This window comes from Oryctolagus cuniculus, chromosome 15 (assembly GCF_964237555.1).
Source record: "Oryctolagus cuniculus chromosome 15, mOryCun1.1, whole genome shotgun sequence".
Taxonomy (NCBI): Eukaryota; Metazoa; Chordata; class Mammalia; order Lagomorpha; family Leporidae; genus Oryctolagus; species Oryctolagus cuniculus.
Window position 1 is genome coordinate 39,260,195 of NC_091446.1, and position 23,250 is coordinate 39,283,444.

Consider the following 23,250-nt stretch of genomic DNA (forward strand, 5'->3'; position numbering starts at 1 on the left):
GGCTTTGGATTAGCCCAGCTCCAGCCATTGTGTCCATTTAGGGAGTGAACCAGTGGTTGGAAGATTCTCTCTCTCTCTTTGCCTCTGCCTCTGTGTAACTCTGCCTTTCAAATAAATAAAAATTTTGAAAAATTAAAAAAAAAACAGTTGTGATGTGATAGCTAATATTTGTTGAGGTCTTACTATGGACCAAGCGTTATTCTAAGCTCTTTAAATGAATTATCTCATATAAATACTATAATAATGTACCCATTATTATTCTGAGACAAGAAAACTGAGGGCAAGAGAAGTTAGGAAACTTGAATAACATCAACCAGCTAAAAAGTGGCTGAATCAGGATTCAAAACTAGGCAGTCAGACTGGGTGAATGTGTGCACTACAGTCTGACACCCAGGAAGAACTTATCAAGCTGCAGTTATGTTATTGCTGTATTTATCACCAGTGTTACCATCTTAAAGAAAGGAGAAGATCTTTGCTTTCCTTTCAGATTTCTTTCTGAAGTTGATCCTCAGCATGGTTTTAGGAAGAGATGGCTAATTTGGGAGAATTCAATGTGTTGGGTACCAGCTGTTCATACTTCTCCAAAAGAGGCAGGAAGGACAGTTTGGGGTTCTTGTACTGTCTCGACCCTGGTTCTCCCCATCCTCACTCTGCCCTCCATAATATTCTTTTTTTTTTTTTTTTTGACAGGCAGAGTGGACAGTGAGAGAGAGACAGAGAGAAAGATCTTCCTTTTCCATCGGTTCACCCTCCAATGGCTGCCGCGGCCGGTGTGCTGCGGCCAGCGCACTGCGCTGATCCGAAGGCAGGAGCCAGGTGCTTCTCCTGGTCTCCCACGGGGTGCAGGGCCCAAGCACTTGGGCCATCCTCCACTGCACTCCCTGGCCACAGCAGAAAGCTGGCCTGGAAGAGAGGCAACTGGGACAGAATCCGGCGCCCCGACCGGGACTAGAACCTGGTGTGCCGGCGCCGCAAGGCGGAGGATTAGCCTATTGAGCCGTGGCGCCGACCCATAATATTCTTACTAAAATGGAAATCACACTGGTAATTTCTGACCTAGCCACCGTTCCTAGTGACAAGCCAAAGATTTGCTCTCTAATCAGCCCCTAATAGTTCTTTTAGGGCTTTCTCATGAATGAAACCAGAAGAGTCTGTGTGTTTAGCTCTGTTTGTTCTTCTACCTTGGATATTTCTGCCTCAGATGATAATTTAGGAAAAGAAGCCTTCCCAGTGGCTTCCCAGCAAGTAAATCATTTGGTTTCTACTACAGGTCTTCATTTAACTTCCCTTAGGGCATATTTTGTACCATGATCATCCAATGGTCTAATTTAACTGTCTTCTGCCCTTTAATGATGCCAAAAATAAGACAAAACACCCTATTACTGGTTTGAAGTCCACTTCCAGGTGTCCCATGAATTCTCGAGCCCATTCTATCTGCTTCGTTCGTGACACCCACACCTTCCTTGCGCTCCTGCTTCCTTCAAGTGTGTGTTTCTCCCTGAGCATCTGGTCATTTATGTTTGAACATCTGGTCTTTTTGATTTACAGCAAAAATGGACCTTAGTCTTCTTATAGTGAGATTTCCATATATCTCAGAATCATAAAATGTTAAAGCCAGAAGGACTTTCGTGGGTATCAGAGGCCAATGGATTCCTTTCATAGTGAGGAACCAAGACCCAGTGAAGCTATGGGTCAGATGCAAAGCTACACAGCTTGTGACAGGAGGAAACTAGAACTAAACCCAAGACTTCTGCTTCATTTGTTTCTTATGATTTGGATTAAGGATATCTGGAAATAATAATATAAAGAACTCCCAAGTGTTTTCTCCCAAAAGATTTTAAGTTTTTATTTCAGTACTTTTAAAAAAGATTTATTTTGTTTATTTGATACAGTTTCAGAGAGAGACAGAGAGGTCTTTCAGCTGCTGGCTCACTCTCCCCAATGGCTGCAGCGCCTGGGGCTGGGTCAGGAAAATGCCAGGAGCCAGGAGCTGCATCCGGTTCTCCCATGTGGGTACAGGGGCTCAAGGACTTGGGCCATCCTCCACTGCCTTCCCAGGCACATTAGCAGAGAGCTGGATTGGAAATGGAGCAATCAGGAATTGGAACAGTGCCCATATGGGACGCTGGCCCTGCAGGTGATGGTTTAACTCCCTACACTATAACACCAGCCCCTTCAATGATTCTTAATACATTTCCAGTGGGCATAGAGGAATAGTAATTTCATGACTGAAAAAAAAATCAGGCATAGGAAGAAAAGATTTACAGAACTGGAACTGTGTCCTCTAATAATCATGTTTCTTTCCCTGGAACACAGTACTTTCTCAACTATATTGATGACAAGGATAGCTAATGATGACCAATCCTCATGTTTCTCTGCTTTTCTTGTTGTTGTTGTTCTTCATAGTGCTGGGTACTTCTGGGTATCAAGGCTCCTGGAAGCCTGGTTCTTCCGGTTTGGAGTTCTTTGTGAGGGCATTGGCTGGGTATTTGATAGCTGTCTTCCACAGTAATGGAGATAGTGATACCTTCAAAAGATTTGAGTGCTACCCCCAATAATGTAGGTGTATTTTGAAACCTTTCTAAGCTTGGATGAGCGTGTTCCTAAAACATTACATAACATTACAAAACTATTGCATAAAGGCAGAATTCTGATCAGAGAGTTTGAGAAATACTAGATAAAACGAAGTCAGCCACTTTAGGGTTGATTTGTTTTGTTTTTATGGAAATTCTCAGTATCTTTAAAACACTGATATGCATCTATTTCTAAAAGGTGGGAGTATAAAATATGTAGAATTCCCCAAACCTATCTGACCATAAAATCATTTATTCATTGACCATCTTTCTAGTGGAACTGGTGTAGCATGGAACAAACTTTGGGAACTGTTGAAGTACTCAGGTTCTTTGGGTCTTATAGCATACAATCTGCACTTCATTCATTCTAAAACTCCACTCCTACTGATACAATGCCTTTCCCTGGGTTTGCTTTCAGCTGCCTAATGAACAACCTTGTGCCTCTTCTCCTTGCTCATCTTTTCAAGACACAGGTCCTGTTCTCTCTCGGTCTGAATTTCTCCAGATAGAAAAATCATAGACTGTTGAATTCTGACCTCACCTATGAACTGTAGATTTCCGTAGTCACCTCTGCTGCCCTGTTCTAAACTAGTTTCCAAGGGACAGAGTCAAAAATATTCATAACTATCATAAAGACAACTAGTGTTCACTGAATGCATTTGTAGATGAGACGTTGTGCTCACAGCCTTACATGTCACAGGCTACTTTATTGTCACCATAACTCTGTGAAGAAGCTATTAGTAGTTTCATTTTACAATAAGGAACCTGAAGACACGTTAAGTAAATTTCCCAGGAAGGTTCCAGAGCAAGGCTTGGTGGAGGAACTGGAGCTGGGATTTGACCCTGACTGTGTACAACTATTAACAACCTGGCACTTCTCTTCCAGTGTTAGTTTTAGTTTTCAAAAAATATATATGCTGCCTCCTCAACCAGGACATTTTTTATGAACAGGAGTCGTGTGATCCAGCCTTCAGCAACTCTTCTGTACTTGGCACAGCACCTGCAGCCAATGCTCATATGAAAATGAGATTAAGCAATTTGTCCAAACTATCCAGGTAGGAAATGATGGACCCAAGTTTTATATCTCCCATCCCCACACATCGCATCTCGAGGATTCCTCTTCAGGACCATGCTCAGTGCACCATGTTGAATTCTCCCTCTCCTTTCAGGTCAGTCTCACTCTCTTCTGAGCATCCCGCACAGGGAGTTTTTGCCCACCTGCACCCCACAGTCATTCTGCCCTCCCCTATACAGATTGCAATCCTAGACCTAAGAACTCAATTTAACTTTAAACGGCTAATAACCTGGTAAGCAAGAAAGCGCTTGTGCTGTTGTTTTTGGCTAATTTTTTCAGTATCCTAGGAGGATGTTTGCTGGGGGCCTCTCAGTTTCAAGTGAAAACACCACTATGGCCATGAGGGCACATGGGGCTGGAGTCGAGGTGCCCTGCCCCAGCTGCTGTTAGCCCCACATGATGTCCTGGAGCCTGCACATGGCAGGTAGAAGAGTTCCCTAGTCTTTTAGGAAGGCCTGGCCATCAGAGGATGTTTGTGAGATAAACGGGGCTACTCTCTACCCCCATCCATACTCCAACCTTCAACCCATTGCCACCACCTCTTCAATGGCCCTCCATGTGCAATTGGAAACCTGTGCTGGCCATTGCATCATGGATGGTGGCAAGCCTCCCCAAGAAGGCTTTAGCATTAACATCTCTCTCCTTGATCTTGGCCTCTGTGGCATGCAGGCCCAGTAGCTGCTCCAGCATCCTGGCCAGATGGAGCCTCCTTCTCTCATGTGGGATCCCTCCACACCTCATCACATCTGTTTCCAAGGGTACTGCTGCATTCCCCCACCAGAAGGCCTGGACTTCTCCATACCCTGACTCTGGGGTGGGATGAAGCCACATCCCCGACAAGAAAGTGAGCTGGCAGGTGGAGTAGCTGGAGTACAATCCGGTGGCGTACACTGCTGGCTCTGTGCTGGCTGTGCCCCTGTGGGCAGACCCCCAGGTTGGGGAAGGGGACTTCTCCCCCAGGTTCAATGCAAAGGATGGGCCAGTGGAGAGAGGGAGGCAGAATGGTCTGTATGAGGTTCAGAATAGCAGGTTGGTCAGGCCCAGTTGGCCCTGGGCTCTAGGAGCACTGGGACCCCAATCATGTTGCTGATCCTATCCTAACCAGCTGGAGAAAGGATAGCAAGGGAAATCACATTACTCATCCTATTTCTGGGAAAAAAAAAAACACCCTGCAAGTTGTAGACATCAAAAGGAAGAATTGTGGAGAATGGGCCATCCCAGGTAGGGTGAGGGATCCAGCAGAGAAGATGACTGCTGCTCTGAAGAGAGAGTTTGGCGGGGAAGCCAGGAACTCCTTACAGAAATCCGGGGCAGAAAGGCAGGAGTTGGAGGAACAATTGCACCTGCTCTTCAGCCAGAAACAGTTTGAGGTCTGTAAGGACTATGTGGATGGTCCTCGCAACACAGACAATGCATGGAGGGAGACGCAGGCTGTGAGCTACCACGATGACACAGGGGAAATAACGGAGCATCTTCCTGTGGAAGCTGGCGATGACGCTGCGGGAGTGAACTGGGTGGACATAAGTGATAGACCCAAGTTGCATGCCAGCCACTCCCAGTGTATTCATGTTTTGCCCACTGGGCTGAGGACCTGTAACCTTGGCTACTGTGAATAGAGACTTGGGGTGCCAAGTGAGCTAGAGGCCTTCTAATGAACACAAGGAAGTAAGAAGCAAAAAGTACCAGATTCCCACTGAACAGGACAGAATGGGCCACCTCTTGGGTGATTATTTCCCAAACTGGGCACAATATGAAAGCTCTGTATTAAGGAATGGTACTAGACAAATGTGGGGAATGGAATTACAAACTTTTTGTCTTCCTATTTAAAAGAAGAGGAATATAGTGACTTGTGCATGTGTTATATTCATGGTTTAAACCAAATTATATAACTCATGCTCTGCAGGATTGTGGGTGAGACAAAGATAGCCTACGAACCACAGCCTCAACTTGTCAGCCTTTGTCAATTCTCACATTTGGCAATTCTTCTCCTGAAGTGTTAGAATGTGGTCTAATCTAATATATAATCTGGCTTTTTGAGTGACATGTTTGTCAAATTTAGCTTCCCATGGGCTACTGTTCATTGCTTTTGAGAACAGACACTCTCTGGTTATTCTTGTTTTAAGAGGCTTCAGTTTTAATGGGAAAAAGCTCAATTTCTATTTTGGTCCATAAAGATCAAGTATTTAAAAGCCAGATTGGAAAAAAAAATGCAGTGACATGGAGTGGACATTTAGCCACGTCTCACATCTGAGCGCCTGGGTTTGGTTCCTGGCTCCACCTCCTGACTCCAGTTTTTTTTTTTTTTTTTTTTTTTTATCAGTGCAGATCCAGGGAGGCAACAGGTGATGGATCAAATAATTGGGTTCCTGCCAGCTTTGCTCCTGCCTTTACTAACTGTTGGGGACATTTGGGGAGTGAATCAGCTGATGGGAGCTCCCTGTCTCTTTGCCTCTCAAATTTTTAAAATGCAGTGACAAAATGAGCTCCAAGTCCAGCCATCTAGTTACCAGACCTGTTTCTGAGCAGAATGCACTAAGCTCAAGACTTTGATTTCTTCTCATCTCAGAAGACGATCCTACAATTGTGATTCCTGTCATGAAAAAATCTTTGAACAGGGGAAGTGTACAGTCCATGCCTAGTGAAAATATAACCCACATCTACCCTTTTCTCAATACCAATATGCAAACAGAGAAGATATTTATAGCCAGATTTTAAATAGAGATGGCCCTATGACAACCAAGAATGAGGGGATTCCAATAGTAACCAGCAGGACAGAAAAAATTTTCTTCCTCGTCTCCTAAAACAAGGCAGTTAGGGGCCGGTGCTGTGGTGCAGTGGGTTAATGCCCTGGCCTGAAGCACCAGCATCCCATATGGCCACCGGTTCAAGACCCAGCAGCTCCACTTCCAATCCAGCTCTCTGCTGTGGCCTGAGAAAGCAGTAGAAGATGACCCAAGTCCTTGGGTCCCTGCACCCACTTGGGAGACCCAGAAGAAGCTCCTGGCTCCTGGTTTCGGATCAGTGCAGCTCCGGCCATTGCGGCCATCTAGGGAGTGAACCATCGTATGGAAGACCTCTCTCTCTCTCTCTTTGCCTCTCCTCTCTCTGCATAATGCTTTCAAATAAATAAATAAATCTTAAAAATAACAAAGCAGTTAACTTTATTTACAGCATATGAGAAGTTAACTCAAACCACTACCATGAACTTTCCATTGCTAGGGAAAAGAAAACAAAAACTATTACAGGAGTTGGTAGCCTCATAACCAGATGACTTTGTTAACAGCTAACACAAATATTCCACTTACTCTTTGCAAGCACCATGAGTACCTTAGGTAGAGTGACTTATTTAATAAGGATCATCCTAAGAGGAGGGTACCATTGTGTTACAGGGTGGAAAGTGGACTCCAAGAGGGAGAGTAGCATGAAGAATGTTAAGGAGTGGTCTTGGTGTCAACATCTGGGGAAAGGAAGGGGAAGAAAACAAGATTGGGCAGAGAGGTTGAGCTGGGATGCAGGCACGAGGAAGGCCTCGGCCAGTTCCGGCTGCGAAGGCCTTTAGAGCTGCCCTACAAAAGAGCAACAGGGTCAGGGCTCTACATGCTCTGTTGATTATATGGGCTGCCCTAGGAGGAGGCATGAGCTTGGGAATCAAGTTCCTCAGGCAAGCACATCCCCAAAGAAGGCTGGGAGCAAAGGGTCTTCTGGTAATATTCCCAGGAGACTGTGGGGAAGGGGTGTGAAAGCAGCATCTCATCATCTCCTACTTATTACCCCGTGTCAGGGATGCCATACTTCAGGAACAGAGGAGTTTCTGAACTTGGAAAAAGTTATACAACCAGTAGGCAGCGGAGTGAGACTAGAACTCAAGCTATAGTGCTCCACAGTCCACACTCATGGCCGCTATATCACAATCCAATAATTGCCCCCCAGAAGTCTCCAGCTACCCTGCGCACTGTTCCTTTAAAAGAAAAGAAAAATGACCATTATATCTCTTCCTGCATGCACATCTGTTCCTTTTACTAAACCTGACGGAAGCAGTGCATGATCTCATTTGTTTTTCTCCTGAAAAATGTATTTCTCGTGGGCGATGACAATTACTAAAAGTTTGCCCGTGGTGCCCATCATTGTTCGTGCTCAGGAACAAATTTCACACATTTTTTTACTTGTGAATTTTACAACTGCCTGTTTTTAGGATGGAGCCTTGTCTGGTACATTAGTCTTAGTAACTTTTCCATGTGAGAGATGACCCCTGTCTTTATCTGAATAACTGAAGTAGCTGGTTACCCCAACAAGTTTTAAATGCCCGTTTTGTTTTTTCAAAGTCCTTTTAATCTATGTATTTGAAATGCAAAGAGTGGACACACTATGTGCATTTGTGTGTGTGAGAGAGAGGGAGAGGGAGAGGGAGAGGGAGAGGGAGAGGGAGAGGGAGAGGGAGAGGGAGAGGGAGGGAAAGAGGGAGGGAAGGAGGGAGAGAGAGAGAGAGAGAGTGAGAGAGAGAGAGAATATGTTCTATTCTTCTGGCTCACTCCTCAAATGCCTGCAACAAACAGGGCAGGACTTGGCAGAAGCCTGGAGCTGACAACTTATTCTAGGTCTCCTATATGGATGGCAAGGACCTAAATACTTGAGCCATCACTGGCTGCCTCCCAGGGTGTGCACTAGCAGGAAACTAGAATAGGGAGTGGAGCCAGGACTGAAACTCAGGCATTCCAATAAGGGATCCTGGCATCCCAACCAGTGTCTTAACCATTATGCAAAATACCTGTACTCATGTTAGAAACTTATTTATTATTCAAGAGAAAGGCAGACACAGAGCTCCCATCTATAGGCTCACTACCCAGATGCCTGCAACAGTTGAGGCTAAGTTACAGCCAGAGCCAGAAATGGGGAACTCTATCCAAGTCTTCCATGTGGGTGGCAGGGACTCAAGTACTTGAGCAATTACCTGTTGGCTCCCAGGCTGTACATTAGAGCACACTTGAATCTGAAGGCATATATTGAACCCATGCACTCTGATGTGGGACACATCTTTTTTTTAAACTTTTATTTAATAAATATAAATTTCAAAAGTACAACTTTTGGATTATAGCGGTTTTTCCCCCAATGACCTCCCTCCCACTCGCAAACCATCCCATCTCCTACTCCCTCTCCCATCCCATTCTTCATTAAGATTTTTTTTTAAAAAAAGATTTTATTTTATTTGAGAGGTAGAGTTACAGACAGTGAGAGGGAGAGACAGAGAGAAAGGTCTTCCTTCTGTTGATTCACTCTCCAAATGGCCGCAACAGCTGGAACTGTGCCAATCTGAAGCCAGGAATGAGGAGCTTCCTCCGGGTCTCCCACATGGGTGCAGAGGCCCAAGGATTTGGGCCATCTTCCACTGCTCACCCAGGCCATAGCAGAGAGCTAGATTGGAAGTGGAGCAGCCGGGACTAACCAGTGCCCATATGGGATGCTGGTGCCACAGGCAGAGGATTAACCTACTGCGCCACGACGATGGCCCCTAAGATTCATTTTTAATTATCTTTATATGCAGAAGATCAACTTAGTATATACTAAGTAAAGATTTCAACAGTTTGCACCCACACAGTACTGTTTGAATACTAGTTTGACCATTAATTCACATAGTACAACACATTAAGGACAGAGATCCTAAATGGGGAGTAAGTGCACTCCCATTGTTGATTTAACAATTAACACTCTTATTTATGACATCAGTAATCACCCGAGGCTCTTGTCATGAGCTGCTAAGGCTATGGAAGCCTCTTGAGTTCACAAACTCTGACCTTATTTAGACAAGGCTATAATCAAAGTGGAAGTTCTCTCCTACCTTCAGAGAAAGGTACCTCCTTCTTTGATGGCCTGTTTTTTCCACTGGGATCTCACTCACAGAGATCTTTCATTTAGGTCATTTTTTGCCACAGTGTCTTGGCTTTCCATGCTTGAGAAACTCTCATGGGCTTTTTAGCCAGATCCGAATGCCTTAAGGGCTGATTCTGAGGTCAGAGTGCTGTTTAAGGCATCTTGCATTCTATGAGTCAGTTGTGTATCTGTGGGACACATCTTAACCACCCAGCCAAGCACCTGCTCCTGGCCTAACATTTTTTCAATGTTCCAGTAATGACTTCATTAAATTTTAAAATATAAGCTCCTAAAAATCTACATTTGTGTGTGTGTGTGTATGTATTACACAATCATTGCAAAGACATGAAGTACTAAAGGTCTATAAACTGTCTCAAATTTAATATATTGAGCAGAAATCTTGATCCCTCCCACAGAAAATTGTTCTTTCAGTTTTCTATGGAAAATGGTACCCAAAGTAACTCAAGTTATATAAGAAATCAGCATTATCTTAGCTCTCTTGCTTCCTCTCACCCCCTAATACAGCCCATCTGCAAAAGTGAGACAGCTTGCCTCCCATACGGTATGTCCGGAAGCATCCACTGCTTTCCACCTCCGCTGACCAAGCTAATCACCCATTGCCCCTCTTCTATACCACTGCAATTGCCACCTAACAGTCCCCCTCCTGCCACTCTCATCCTCCAGTGGGTCATTTTCTACAAAAATAAGGAAATGACAGATTTAAGAATGTGAGTCCCATCATGCCTTACCCCTCTAGAAATCCTCTAATAATTTCCTTTAGGACACAGAGTAAATCATGAACTCCTTATATAGCACAACCTCCTTATCCTGGCCTTCCTGGGCCTTCCTGTCCTCAACGATGCCTGGTGCTTCTATCTATCCTGGTAACATTCCCCCAGGGTTAGGCTGGCTGTTCTCTTCTTGGTATACCGAGTAGTAGCTTCTGTCTCAGGGCCTTTGCTTTGCTTTCTGCTGCCTAAAAATCCCTTTTCTTCACAAAGTTGACTCCTTAGGTTACTCAAGTCTGATTTGAGTTATACTTCCTCAAAGAGAGTTTTCTTGGGGCCGGTGCTGTGTCCTAGTAGGCTAAGCCTCTGCCTGAAGCACCGACATCTCATATGGGCAATGGTTCATGTCCTGGCTGCTCATCTTCCAATCTGGCTCTCTGCTTATGGCTTGGGAAAGCAGTGGAAGATGGCCTAAATGCTTGGGCCCCTGCACCCACATGGGAGACTCACAAGAAGCTCCTGGCTCATGGATTCTGGCTTTGGATTGGCTTAGCTCTGGCCATTGTGGCCATTTGGGGTGTGAACCAGTGGATAGAAGATCTCTCTCTGTTTCTCCCTCTCTCTGACTGTAACTCTACTTCTCAAATAAATATCTTTTGAAAAAAACACGAGTTTTCTTGACTGTCTAATCTAAAGTAACTCCTCTCCATTTTGTATATGTATATTATTTATATCTTCCATCGGCTGGTTCATTCCCCCAGAGCTGGCAACAGCTTGGGCTGGGCCAGACCAAAGCCAGGAGCAGAACTCCGCCTGGGTCTCCCTGTGTGGGTGGCAGGGACCCTAGTACTTGAGCCGACATCTACTGCCTCCTTGGCTGTGCATCAGCAGGAGGACGGATCAGAAATGGAAGAGCTGGCACTCTGGTGTGGGATACAGGCTGTCTTAACCAGCTGCACATGACCCTGCCCCAGTTTGTCTCACCAGTGAAAATTACTCCATAGATTATATTCTGTCTGCCTTATTCTGTAAGACCTGGGGTTTTTCTATCTGGTTGACTGCTGTGACCCCAGAACCAGAACAGTGTCTGGTACGGCAACAAATTATTTTTGGAAAATAACTGTTCCTGTCAGTTTCTCCATGTCCTTACTTCTTGTTCATAGAAAATTATAAACATGATCACATTAAATTTTGCCTAATATTTTTAAAACTTTTGATTTCAAAATAACTTTAGACTTAAGAGTTACAAAAATAGGCCATAGAGTTCCTGTGTAATCCTTCACCCCACTTCCACACATATTAACACCTTATTTATTGATTGCACAATGAATGAAACCAGAAAATTCACACTGAACACTTTTTTTTTTTTTTGACAGGCAGAGTGGACAGTGAGAGAGAGAGACAGAGAGAAAGGTCTTCCTTTGCCATTGGTTCACCCTCCAATGGCCGCCACGGCCGGCGTGCTGCGGCCGGCGCACCGCGCTGATCCGATGGCAGGAGCCAGGTGCTTATCCTGGTCTCCCATGGGGTGCAGGGCCCAAGCACTTGGGCCATCCTCCACTGCACTCCTGGGCCACAGCAGAGAGCTGGCCTGGAAGAGGGGCAACCAGGACAGAATGCGGCGCCCCGACCAGGACTAGAACCCGGTGTGCTGGTGCTGCAAGGCGGAGGATTAGCCTAGTGAGCCGTGGCGCTGGCTACTGAACACTCTTTACTATTAATGTTAAAATATGATTCAGTCTTAACTTAATGTATGCTAAACTGATCTTCTGTATATAAAGAGAATCAAAAATGAATCTTGATGTGAATGGAAGGGGAAAGGGAGTGGGAAAGGGGAGGGTTGCGGGTGGGAGGGACGTTATGGGGGGGAAGCCATTGTAATCCATAAGCTGTACTTTGGAAATTTATATTCATTAAATAAAAGTTAAAAAAAAAAGATATGATTCAGGATTTTATGACTGTTCCACTAATGTCCTTTTAATTCCAGAACTCAAGGATCTGCATTTCAGCTCACTGTTGGGTCTTCATTTCCTTCAATCCGGGAAAGTTCCCGAGTCCTTTTTTGTCCTTTATCTTGACACTTTTGAGGGTACTGGACAGTTTTTTAGTAGCATGTCCCACAGCTTAGATCCTGTGATATTTGCAGTGTTGGCAAGAATACCACTGATGGGGGGATGGCATTTGGCAGAGCGGTTAAGACACTGCTTGAGATACCTGTGCCACATTGGAATGCCTGGGTGTGAGTCCCAGTATTGTTCCTGATCCCAGCTTTCTACTAATGCACATCCTGGGAGGAAGCAGCCGACGACTCAAATATGTGGGTCTCTGCCACTCATGTGGGAGAATCTGATGGAGTTTCAGGCCCCCAGCTCCAGCCTGGCCTGGCCCAGTTGTTGTGGGCTTTTAGTAAGTAAGCCAGCGGATGGAAGATAACTCTGTCGCTCCTCTCCCTCTGCCTCTTCCATAACTCCCTCTCCCTTTCCACTTCAAATTAACTAAATATTTAAAAAAAGAAAGAATACCACAGGTGTGATATCAGCTAAACTTCCATTTTGAAAAATTAAGTTACATTTTTCATTTTAGTCTCTTCTGATAGTAAATAACATTTTTCTTTAATAAAAATTAGAGGTGATTATATGTTCACATGCAAGAAACAATTCAGAGAGACTCACTGGCACTTTGCTAACTTCCCCAAACAGTAACAAAACTATAGTATAAGATCACAATTAGGGCTGGCGCCATGGCTCAATAGGCTAATCCTCCACCTTGCGGTGCCGGCACCCCGGGTTCTAGTCCCAGTCGGGGCACTGGATTCTGTCCCGGTTGCCCCTCTTCTAGGCCAGCTCTCTGCTGTGGCCCGGGAAGGCAGTGGAGGATGGCCCAAGTCCTTGGGCCCTGCACCCGAATGGGAGACCAGAAGCACCTGGCTCCTGCCATCGGATCAGCGCAGTGCGCCGGCCACGGCGGCCATTGCGGGGTGAACCAACGGAAAAGGAAGACCTTTCTCTCTGTCTCTCTCACTGTCCACTCTGCCTGTTAAAAAAAAAAATCACAATTAGAATATTGACATACAGTAAACTGATATTATTCCACTTTCCTCAGTTTCACCTATACTCTGTGTATTAAGTTTTCTTTTTTTTTTTTTTTGACAGGCAGAGTGGACAGTGAGAGAGAGAGATAGAGAGAAAGGTCTTCCTTTTGCCGTTGGTTCACCCTCCAATGGCCGCCGCGGCCGGCGCGCTGCGGCCGGCGCACTGCGCTGATCCGATGACAGGAGCCAGGAGCCAGGTGCTTTTCCTGGTCTCCCATGGGGTGCAGGGCCCAAGCACTTGGGCCATCCTCCACTGCACTCCCTGGCCACAGCAGAGAGCTGGCCTGGAAGAGGGGCAACTGGGACAGAATCCGGCGCCCCAACTGGGACTAGAACCCGGTGTGCCGGCGCCGCTAGGCAGAGGATTAGCCTAGTGAGCCACGGCGCCGGCCTAAGTTTTCTATAATTTTATCACCTGTGTAGGTTCATACACCCAGTGCTATATTCTGAAAATGTCGAGCCACCTCATTTGCCACAGCTGAAGCCAGGAGCTGGGAACTCAGTCCAGATCTCCCACATGGGTGGCAGGGACCCAAGTACCTGAGCCATCATCTGCTTCCTGGGGGTGCACTTGAGCAGGAGGCTGGTATTGGAAGTGGAGCTGGGACGTGAACCAAGGCACTCTGTTATGGAATGTGGATGTCCCAAGTAATATCTCTATGCCAAATGGCCATCCCAGATGTCAAAAATTTCTGCACCCAAATAAGCTTTTATTTTTTTCAGAAGCATGTTAAATTACCTTCATATCGTCTTTTGTTGCTGGCTTCTTTTAAGTAGTATGTTCTCAAGGTTGATCCTTGCTATAGCAGGAATCAGTCCTCCATTCCTTTTCATTGCTAAGTAATATTTCAGTGTATGGAGAGACCACATTTCTTCATCTATTCTATAGTTCTTGGACATTTGGGTTGCTTCCACTCTTTGGCTTTCGTGAGTAATGCTGATAGGAACATTGATGTAAAGTTTTTGTGTCAAATATATGCTGTCATTTCTATCAGCTCTATAGCTAGGAGTGGAATTTTTGGGTCATATGGTAGCTCTATATATGATATTGAGAAATTGCTGAACTGTTTTTATGAAGTGTGCCATTTATAGTCTCATCAGTAGTATGTGAGAGTTTCAATATACACACCCTTGCCAACACTTGCTATCATCTGTTATTATTATTATTATTTTAGGCCAGCGAATGTGAAGAAGTATCTCATTGTGGTCTGGTCTCTATTCCCAGATGACTAGTGATGTTGAGCCTCTTCTCAAGTGCTCACTGCCATTTGTATATCTTCTTGGGAGAAATGTCTATTCAGATCATTTGCCCATTTTCAATGGTTGTCTTAAATTTTTAAGGTCTTTTTTAATAAAAATATTTATTTATTCTGAAAGTCAGTTACAGAGAGAGAGGGAGAGACAGAGAGAGAGGGAGAGACGGAGAGAGAGAGGGAGAGACAGAGAGAGAGGAATCTTACATCTGCTGGTTCACTCCGCAAATAACTGCAATGGCCAGAGGTGATCCAGGCTGATGCCAGGAACCATGATCTTCATCGGGGTCTCTCACATAGGTGGCAGGGGCCCAAGTACTTAAGCCATCTTCAGCTATTTTCCCAGGCTATTAGCAGGGAGATGGATTGAAAGTGGAGCAGATGGGTTCTAATCATTTAATATATTCTAGATCAAGCCTTTTATTAAATATTTGATTTGCAAACATTTTCTCCCATCGTGTGAGCTGTCTTTTCATCTCTTAATGATTTGCAAACATTTTCTCCCATCTGTGGGCTGTCTTCACTTTCTTAATCATGTGTCCTATGAAGCATAACTGTTTTTAATTTTGATGAAATCCATTTTTTCTAATTTTACCACTTAGGCTGTTGGTGTCACCTTACGGAAGGATTTACCTAATCTACAGTCACACAAAGTTACTCCTATGTTTTATTCTGAGAACTGTCCAGTTTTTTTTTTTTTTTTTTTGACAGGCAGAGTCAGACAGTGAGAGAGAGAAAGAGAGAGAGAAAGGTCTTCCTTTTTCCGTTGGTGCACCCCCCAAGTGGCCGCCGAAGCGCGTGGCACTGAAACTAGGAGCCAGGTGCTTCCTCCTGGTCTCCCATGCGGGTGCAGTTTTAACTCTCACATTTTACTTCTTTGATCCATTTTGAATTGGTTTTCTATGTGATATTAAGTATGTGTTAATTCATTCTTTTTCATGTGGCTATTTGGTTGTCCCCAGAGCTATTTCTTGAAAAGATTATTCATTGTCGTTGAATTGTCTTGATATCCTAGTAAAAAATCAGTTGACTGTAAATCTGAGTGCTTATTTCTGGACCCTCAATTCTATTCCATTTATCTCAGTGTCTGTTCTTATGCCTGCAGTGTGGTCCACCACACTGTGTGGCTTTAAGTTTTAAAATCAGGAAGCATCCATTCCTTTTTTTTTTTTTTTTAAATAGAGCCTGAGCGCTTTTTTTTAAAAAAAATTTATTTGACAGGTATATATATATATATATATATAGAGAGAGAGAGAGAGAGAGAGAGAGAGAAAGGTCTTCCCTTTCTGTTGGTTCACCCCCCAAATGGCCGCTACAGCCGGCGCTGCACCAATCCAAAGCCAGAAGCCAGGTGCTTCTTCCTGGTCTCCCATGTAGGTGCAGGAGCCCAAGCACTTGGGCCATCCTCCACCACACTCCCGAGCCACAGCAGAGAGCTGGACTGGAAGAGGAGCAACCAGGACTAGAACCTGGCACCCATATGGGATGCTGGCGCCGCAGGTGGAGGATTAACCAAGTGAGCCACGGCGCCGGCCCCGAAGCATCCATTCTGATGTCTTATGTGATCATCCCATAGTTTTTCCTTGATTTTCTTCCTATTTGTCCAATAAAACTTAACTCTGACATCTCTGAGAAGCCTTTTTCTAACTGCTATGGTTTGGCCTTATATAGTTTTCTGTTGCAGAAATCTCTTCTAACTGACTTTTATTAAAGTCAAAGACTGTGTCTTTCTCATTTTTACCTTCTCAGTGCTCAGCACAGCATCTGATCCACAGCAGATGCTCTACAAATGACTGCCATCAGAACAGAAGAGACGTCGGGTTTTGCCTAACTATTACTGCTATTTATTAACGTTTCTCAGACTTGTAGCACAAGCCCCAAGGTATTTGTTGGTACTAGTGCAGCTTCCTTCCACCCTGCACACCTGCCAATGGCTGGCCAACTCTTCCTTTTGATGAATCATTCCCAGTCACTCCTAGCACGTCGCTGAACGTGGTCCTTTCTGTTTGTCAGGGTCTTTATAGAAGAAAATTGATACAACTGGAATGAGGGGGAGCCATAAGGTAATAGAGTGGTGTGGTTTGCTCTATCACCCACTTGAAGTTTCATGTTATCCTTTTTTTTTTTTTTTGGTGTGGGGGGGTAGGCAGAGTGGACAGTGAGAGTGAGAGAGAGACAGAGAGAAAGGTCTTCCTTTTCCATTGGTTCACCCCACAATGGCCACTGTGGCCGGCAAGCTGCGGCTGGCACGCTGCGCTGATCCAAAGCCAGGAGCCAGGTGCTTCTCCTGGTCTCCCATGTGGGTGCAGGGCCCAAGGACTTGGGCCATCCTCCACTGCACTCCCGGGCCACAGCAGAGAGCTGGACTGGAAGAGGAGCAACCGGGACAGAATCCGGCGCCCCAACCGGGACTAGAACCCGGGGTGCTGGTGCCGCATGTGGAGGATTAGCCAAGTGAGCCACGGCGCCGGCCTCATGTTATCCTTAAGCAGCCCCCTTTTCTGTCTAATGATGATGGTAACAAACGCATGTACCTTGTGGCAGGCATTATGTGTGCATTATTCAGAATGCTTTCTTAAGACCAAATGAAATAATTTAAAACATGCTATTTTATTTATGGGAAAGAAGGAAGGAGGGGAAGATGGGAGGGTGGGAGAGAGAGAAAGAAAGAGATAAAGAGATAGAGAGAGAGAGAGAGAGAGAGAGAGAGAGACCGCTCTCCTGTCTGCTGCTTTATTCTCTAAATGCCTGAAATAGCCAGGGCTGGGTCAGGCTGAAACCAGGAGTTGGGAATTCAATCCAGGTTTTCTATGTGGGTGGCAGGGACCCAACTATTTGAGTATCTGCACCTCCCAGGTTATTCATTAGCAGAAAGTTGGACTCATAAGCACAACTTTGACGTGAACCCAAGCAGCATCTTGGGGAGACCCAAGCAGCATCTCAACTACTATGTCAAATGCCTGCCCCTAAATGAAACATTTTTAGGGTGGCCCTTTGTTAAGCCAAGGGAAGTCTAGCTCTGCCACTTCAAACTGGCAGCATTGTGATCCCAAGGCTATGCTTATCTCTTTTTCAGTATCTACTATGGCTGGGTACATATTTAATACAAATCTGAACAACATAGAAAACAACAAGAAACCATTTTTGCCTTCGTCATTAAGTAATTTAGAGTGAGTTAATGAGTGAAATACAAATAAAAATCATTTGATTCAGCTGAGTTTTATAATGATAAAGATTACATATGGCAGTATGCTTTCATGATGAAAAAAATCTGCCTTTTAGAAGTTCTTGAAAGGTTTTGATGGTATACACTTCAAAAAAATGGAAGATTGTAAAGACTTTCCTCATAGTTATATGTCACATGAATGCTAAAATCACATTTCAATGTGGTAAGTTTTGCTTCTGGATTTGCAACTAACCAACTGTAGGAATTTGAGCAACTTGCTTCACCCATCCCAGTTCCCTTGTTACTTGTAATTCTGTGAGTGTTAAATTGACAGCTGTACTTTCATGCATTTGTGGTTGGTGAGAGTACAGCTTAAAGTTTTATAAATATTATATATTTCCAAAATCACATCTTTTCTCTTTTTTTTTTGTGAGTTAATCTGAACTTGCTTATTTGTTAGTTTTTCTTCTCTGACAGTTGTCATATCTGTTTTACCTGTTTGCCTGATAAGTTCCTTCAGGGCAAGGACCATAATGTTCTTTTGTTTTTCTTTATTGAGTAATTAATTCTGCATCCATTAGGGATCATTTTTTTCCTAAATAAATTTTATATTTAATAAATACTAATTTAATAAGTACAACTTTAAGAATATACTAATTCTTCCCACAATACCTGCCCTCCCATCCCCATTCCCACCCCACCACCTTCTCCCTCTCCCATTCTCATTCTCCATTAAGATTAATTTTCAATTAACTTTATATACAGAAGATCAACTCTATGCTAAGTAGAGATTTCAACAATTTGTACACACACACACACACATACACACAAACTGAGAACAAGTTTTACAGTTAATTCTCATAATATAACTCATTGAGGACAGAGGTCCTGCAGGGGAAGTTAGTGCATAGTGACTCCTATTGTTAATTTAACAATTAACACTCTTATGTATGATGCCCATGATCACCTGAGGCTCTTGATATGAGCTTCGAAGGCTATGGAAGCCTTTTGAATCCACGATCTCCATTAGTATTTAGACAAGGCCATAAGAAAAGTAGTTTTCTCCCCCCTTCAGAGAAAAGTACATTCTTCTTTGATGGCCCCTTCTTTCCACTGGGGTCTCACAGAGATCCTTCATGTAGGATATTGTTTTCCACAGTGTCTTGGCTTTCCAGCCTGAAATGCCCTCATGGGCTTTTCAGCCAGACAAGAATGTCTTAAGGGCTGATTCTGAGGTCAGAGTGCTGTTTAAAGCGATCGTCATTCTATGGCTCTGCTGTATGGACTGCTTCCCATGTTGGAACGTTCTCTCCTTTTTAATTCTTTTTTTTTTTTTTTTTGACAGGCAGAGTGGACAGTGAGAGAGAGAGACAGAGAGAAAGGTCTTCCTTTGCCGTTGGTTCACCCTCCAATGGCCGCCGCGGCCGGCGCGCTGCGGCCGGCGCACCGCACCGATCCGATGGCAGGAGCCAGGAGCCAGGTGCTTTTCCTGGTCTCCCATGGGGTGCAGGGCCCAAGCACCTGGGCCATCCTCCACTGCACTCCCGGGCCACAGTCTCCTTTTTAATTCTATCAATTATTATTACCCTTTCAATTGTTTTGAATAACTTGAGAAGTATTGGAGTTAGTTCTTCTTTAAATGTCTGGTAGAATTCAGCAGTTAAGCCATCTAGTCCTGGGCTTTTCTTTGTTGGAAGGGTCTTTATTCAATTTCTATCTTGGTAATGGGTCTGTTTAGGTTTTCTACGTCTTCATGGCTCATTAAAGTAGATTGTATGTGTCCAGGAATCTATGCATTTCTTCTAGGTTTCCCAGTTTGTTGGCATACAGCTCTTTGTAATAATTTCCGACTATTCTTTTTATTTCTGTGGTGTCTGTTGTTACCTTTCCTTTTTCATTTCCAATTTTATTGATTTGGGTCTTCTCTATCCTTTTTTTTGATTACTTGGGCCAATTATGTGTCAATTTTGTTTATTTTTTTAAACAGCTTTTTGTTTTGCTGACCTTTTGTTTTTTGGGGGGGTTTTGTTTATTTCTTCTCTAATTATTTCTTCCCCCCTCTAGTTTTAAGTTTGGTTTACTGTTGTTTTTCTAGATCCTTGAGATGCATTGATAGCTCAATTATTTGGTGCCTTTCCAATTTCTTGATGTAGGCACCAATTGCTATAAACTTTCCTCTTAACACTGCTTTTGCTATATCCCATAAGTTTTGTTATATTGCATTGTCATCTTCCTTTGTTTCCAAAAGTTTTTTGGTTTCCCTTTTGATTTCTTCTATGACCCACTGTTCATTCAGGAGCGTGTTGTTCATTCTCCATGTGTTTGCATATGTTCTAGAGATTCCTGAGTTGTTGATTTCCAGTCTCATTCCATTGTGGTCTGAGAAGATGCATGGTATGATTTCAATTTTTTTTTTGAATTTACTGAGACTTGCTTTATGGCATAGCATGTGGTAAATCCTAGCAAAAGTTCCATGCACTGCTGGGAAGAAGGTGTATTCTGCAACTCTAGGATGAAAAGTTCTGTAGATATCTGTTAGGTCCATTTGGTCTATAGTGTCAATTAACTGTGCTGTTTCCTTCCTGACTTTCTGTCCAGTTGATCTGTCAATTGCTGAAAGTGGGGTACTGAAATCCCCCATTACAACTGTATTTGAGCTACATCTTCCTGGAGATCTGTTAGCATTTCTTTTAAATAGCCAGGTGCCCTGTATTTAGGTGCATAAACATTTATAATAGTTACATCTTCCTGTTGAATTGATCCCTTAATCATTACACAGTGCTGTTCTTTGTCTAACAGTTTTGTGTTAAAGTCTGTTTTGACTGATATTAGCATGGCTACACCAGCTCTTTTTTGGTTTCTGTTAGCATGGAATATCTTTTTCCACCCTTTCACTTTCAGTCTGAGTGCATCTTTGTTGGTGAGATGTTTTGCTTATAGACAGCAAATAGATGGGTTTTGTTTTTGAATCCATTCATCCAATCTGTGTCTTTTAACTGGAGAATAAAGGTCATTTATATTTATATTCAGTGTTACTATTGTAAAGTACTGAATTTGCCTTGCCATTTTTCCATAAATACCCTTATTTTTTACTTTGGATTTCTTTTGTACTTTTACTGGAAGATTTACTTCCTTTACTTTCTTTTGTAGTGATGACCATATTTCTTTGTATCTGTGTGCAGCACACCCTTAAGCATGTTTTGCAGGGTATTCGGTATTTGTGGAGATACTCTTTGGTTTCTTCTTTATTTTTTTGCTGTGGTGGTTTTTATCTTTGGACTATGTCTGTGTGGATTAGTGGAGTATCTGCTTTCAGAGAACATCTAGAGGCATTTGGTAGGTGTGGCCAAGGAGCTCTGTTCAGTGCTCTAGGATAAAGGGCATTTCTGAAGTGACACACCCAGGTTTGGCGTGGTAAATCTCCTCTTTTTCTTTTATCAGAGGGGAGGTTTGTTCTTGTCTGTTGGCATAGACTCAGCTGAACTCCTCTCCTCAAAGGAGACCAGTGCCTGGGTGCTAACCCCAATGGGTACATTATTTGTTCACTCTGACACAAGGACCACTCAAAGGATCTGTGCAGTCCTCAGTGTAAGCCCAGATTCCCCAGCAATGTCCCTCATAGGTAACCAGCAAAGCCTGATTGTGTGGAGCCTCCCACAATGACTGCCCAAAGTCCCAGCCACACCCTGAGTCTTCCCATGCAGCCTCAGTGTTTCCACCCTCCCAGCATCAGTCCACAGTCCCATCTCCCACAGTCAAGAGCACCCAGCCCCTTGTCAGTTCTCCCAGACTCAGGATTCTCCACTTGGCTGGGTGCTGGGCATGGTGCAGCTGTTATGTATGTCCAAAATGTCACCTGCTGTCTATCAGCTTGTTACAGGATGCAGTTGTAGATGATCGGGGAGAGAAAAAAATGTGCCTCCCCTTTGTTTTTTCTCCTGTAGTTTGGCAGGTACACTATCCCTCATGGAGCTCCAAGCTGGATTCCTCCAGGCTCTTCCTGCAGCTTTGTTGCCATTGACTTGGGCTGCAGTCTGGTCTCACATTATTCTCCAATGCTGGTGTGGATGCTCTTGGTTACCGGGGTCCTGAGCTGTACATGTCCACACCCTCCATGTAGGTCCACTCTGTCCCTCCAATTTATGTAGAGTTTCCTCTGCTGTTTTCTCCTAACTCTTCCCTGAGACTGCACTCTCTCCACTTTTTAAAAACTATCTTCTCCTAGACTAGAGCAGCAAGCTCCCTCCCTATTCTGCCATCTTAATGTCCAACCCCAAAGTCCATCTTTTCAAAACAGGAATAAGGATTTATGTATGTCAGTAATCTGAAACCTATCATGACTGTAATTTCTTTTAAGAAAATCTTTCAACAAAATTGGTGCATTAGTTATATACTGCTTCCTAGAAGCATTATCACAATTGTATAGTACATTTACTCTCTCTCAGTTTCTGTGGATCAGGAATCTGGGCATGGATTTCTTAGCTGTTTCAGGATGTCAAAAGGGTTCTATCAAGGTGCTGGCAGGAGCTGCTTTCTCACCTGGGTCTCAACTGGGGAACCACCTGCCTCCAACTTCATGTGGTTGTGGTAACATTCAGTTCCTTGGAGATTGTTGTCCCGAGGGCCTCTGTTTCCTGCTGGCTAGGAACTGGAGGCTGGCTTTGGTCGCTGCTATGCGGCCCTCTTCATGGGCCAGCTCACAGCATGGCAGCTTCCTTTTTCAAAGTCAACAAAGGAGAGAATCTTCTACCAAAATGGGTTCTCATGTTACAGAATGCAATCACGTGCATGTTTTCATGTATAGCCCGTGCTTTTGCCATATTCCATTGGTTAGAAGGAAGTCACAGGTCCCATCCTTACTCAGGGGGAAGGGATCCCACAAGACATGAACCCCAGGAAGTTGGGAGTTATCTGTCACAATTAGAAAACTATAAAATCTATGTGAGCAGTGGAGTAACAAAATCCTAGGAAGCATACCATCCCCCCAACCTGCACACAGGAAAGCCTTTGCAACCAAGGAAACACCTTGCCTCCCCCCTTTCTCTTTCTCTCTCTCTCTCTCAAGATTTTTTATTTATTTGAAAGTCAGAGTTACACAGAGAGAGATGAGATGAGAGGGAGAGGGAGAGGCAGAGGCAGAGGCAGAGGGAGAGGGAGAGGGAGAGGGAGAGGGAGAGGGAGAGGGAGAGGGAGAGGGAGAGGGAGAGGGAGAGGGAGAGAGAGAGAGTCTTCCATCCGCTGGTTCATTCCCCAATTGGCCTCAATGGGTGGAGCTGCACCAATCCAAAGCCAGGAGCCAGGAGCTTCCTCTGGGTCTCCTATGTGGGTGCAGGGGTCCAGGGACTTGGGCCATCTTCTGTTATCCCAGGCCACAGCAGAGAGCTGGATCAGAAGTGGAGCAGCCGGGACTCGAACCAGCACCCATATGGGATGCTGGCACTGCAGGTGGCGGCCTTACCCGCTATGCCACAGCTCCAGTCCCTTGCCTCTCTCTTACTC

The 23,250-nt window shown here is 44.3% G+C and overlaps 1 pseudogene; it reads left to right on the forward strand.

Moving 5' to 3' along the window:
- Positions 1 to 4,086: 4,086 nt before the first annotated feature.
- On the forward strand, positions 4,087 to 5,346 carry LOC108178399 (ADP-ribose pyrophosphatase, mitochondrial pseudogene; annotated as a pseudogene).
- The last annotated feature ends 17,904 nt before the right edge of the window (positions 5,347 to 23,250 follow it).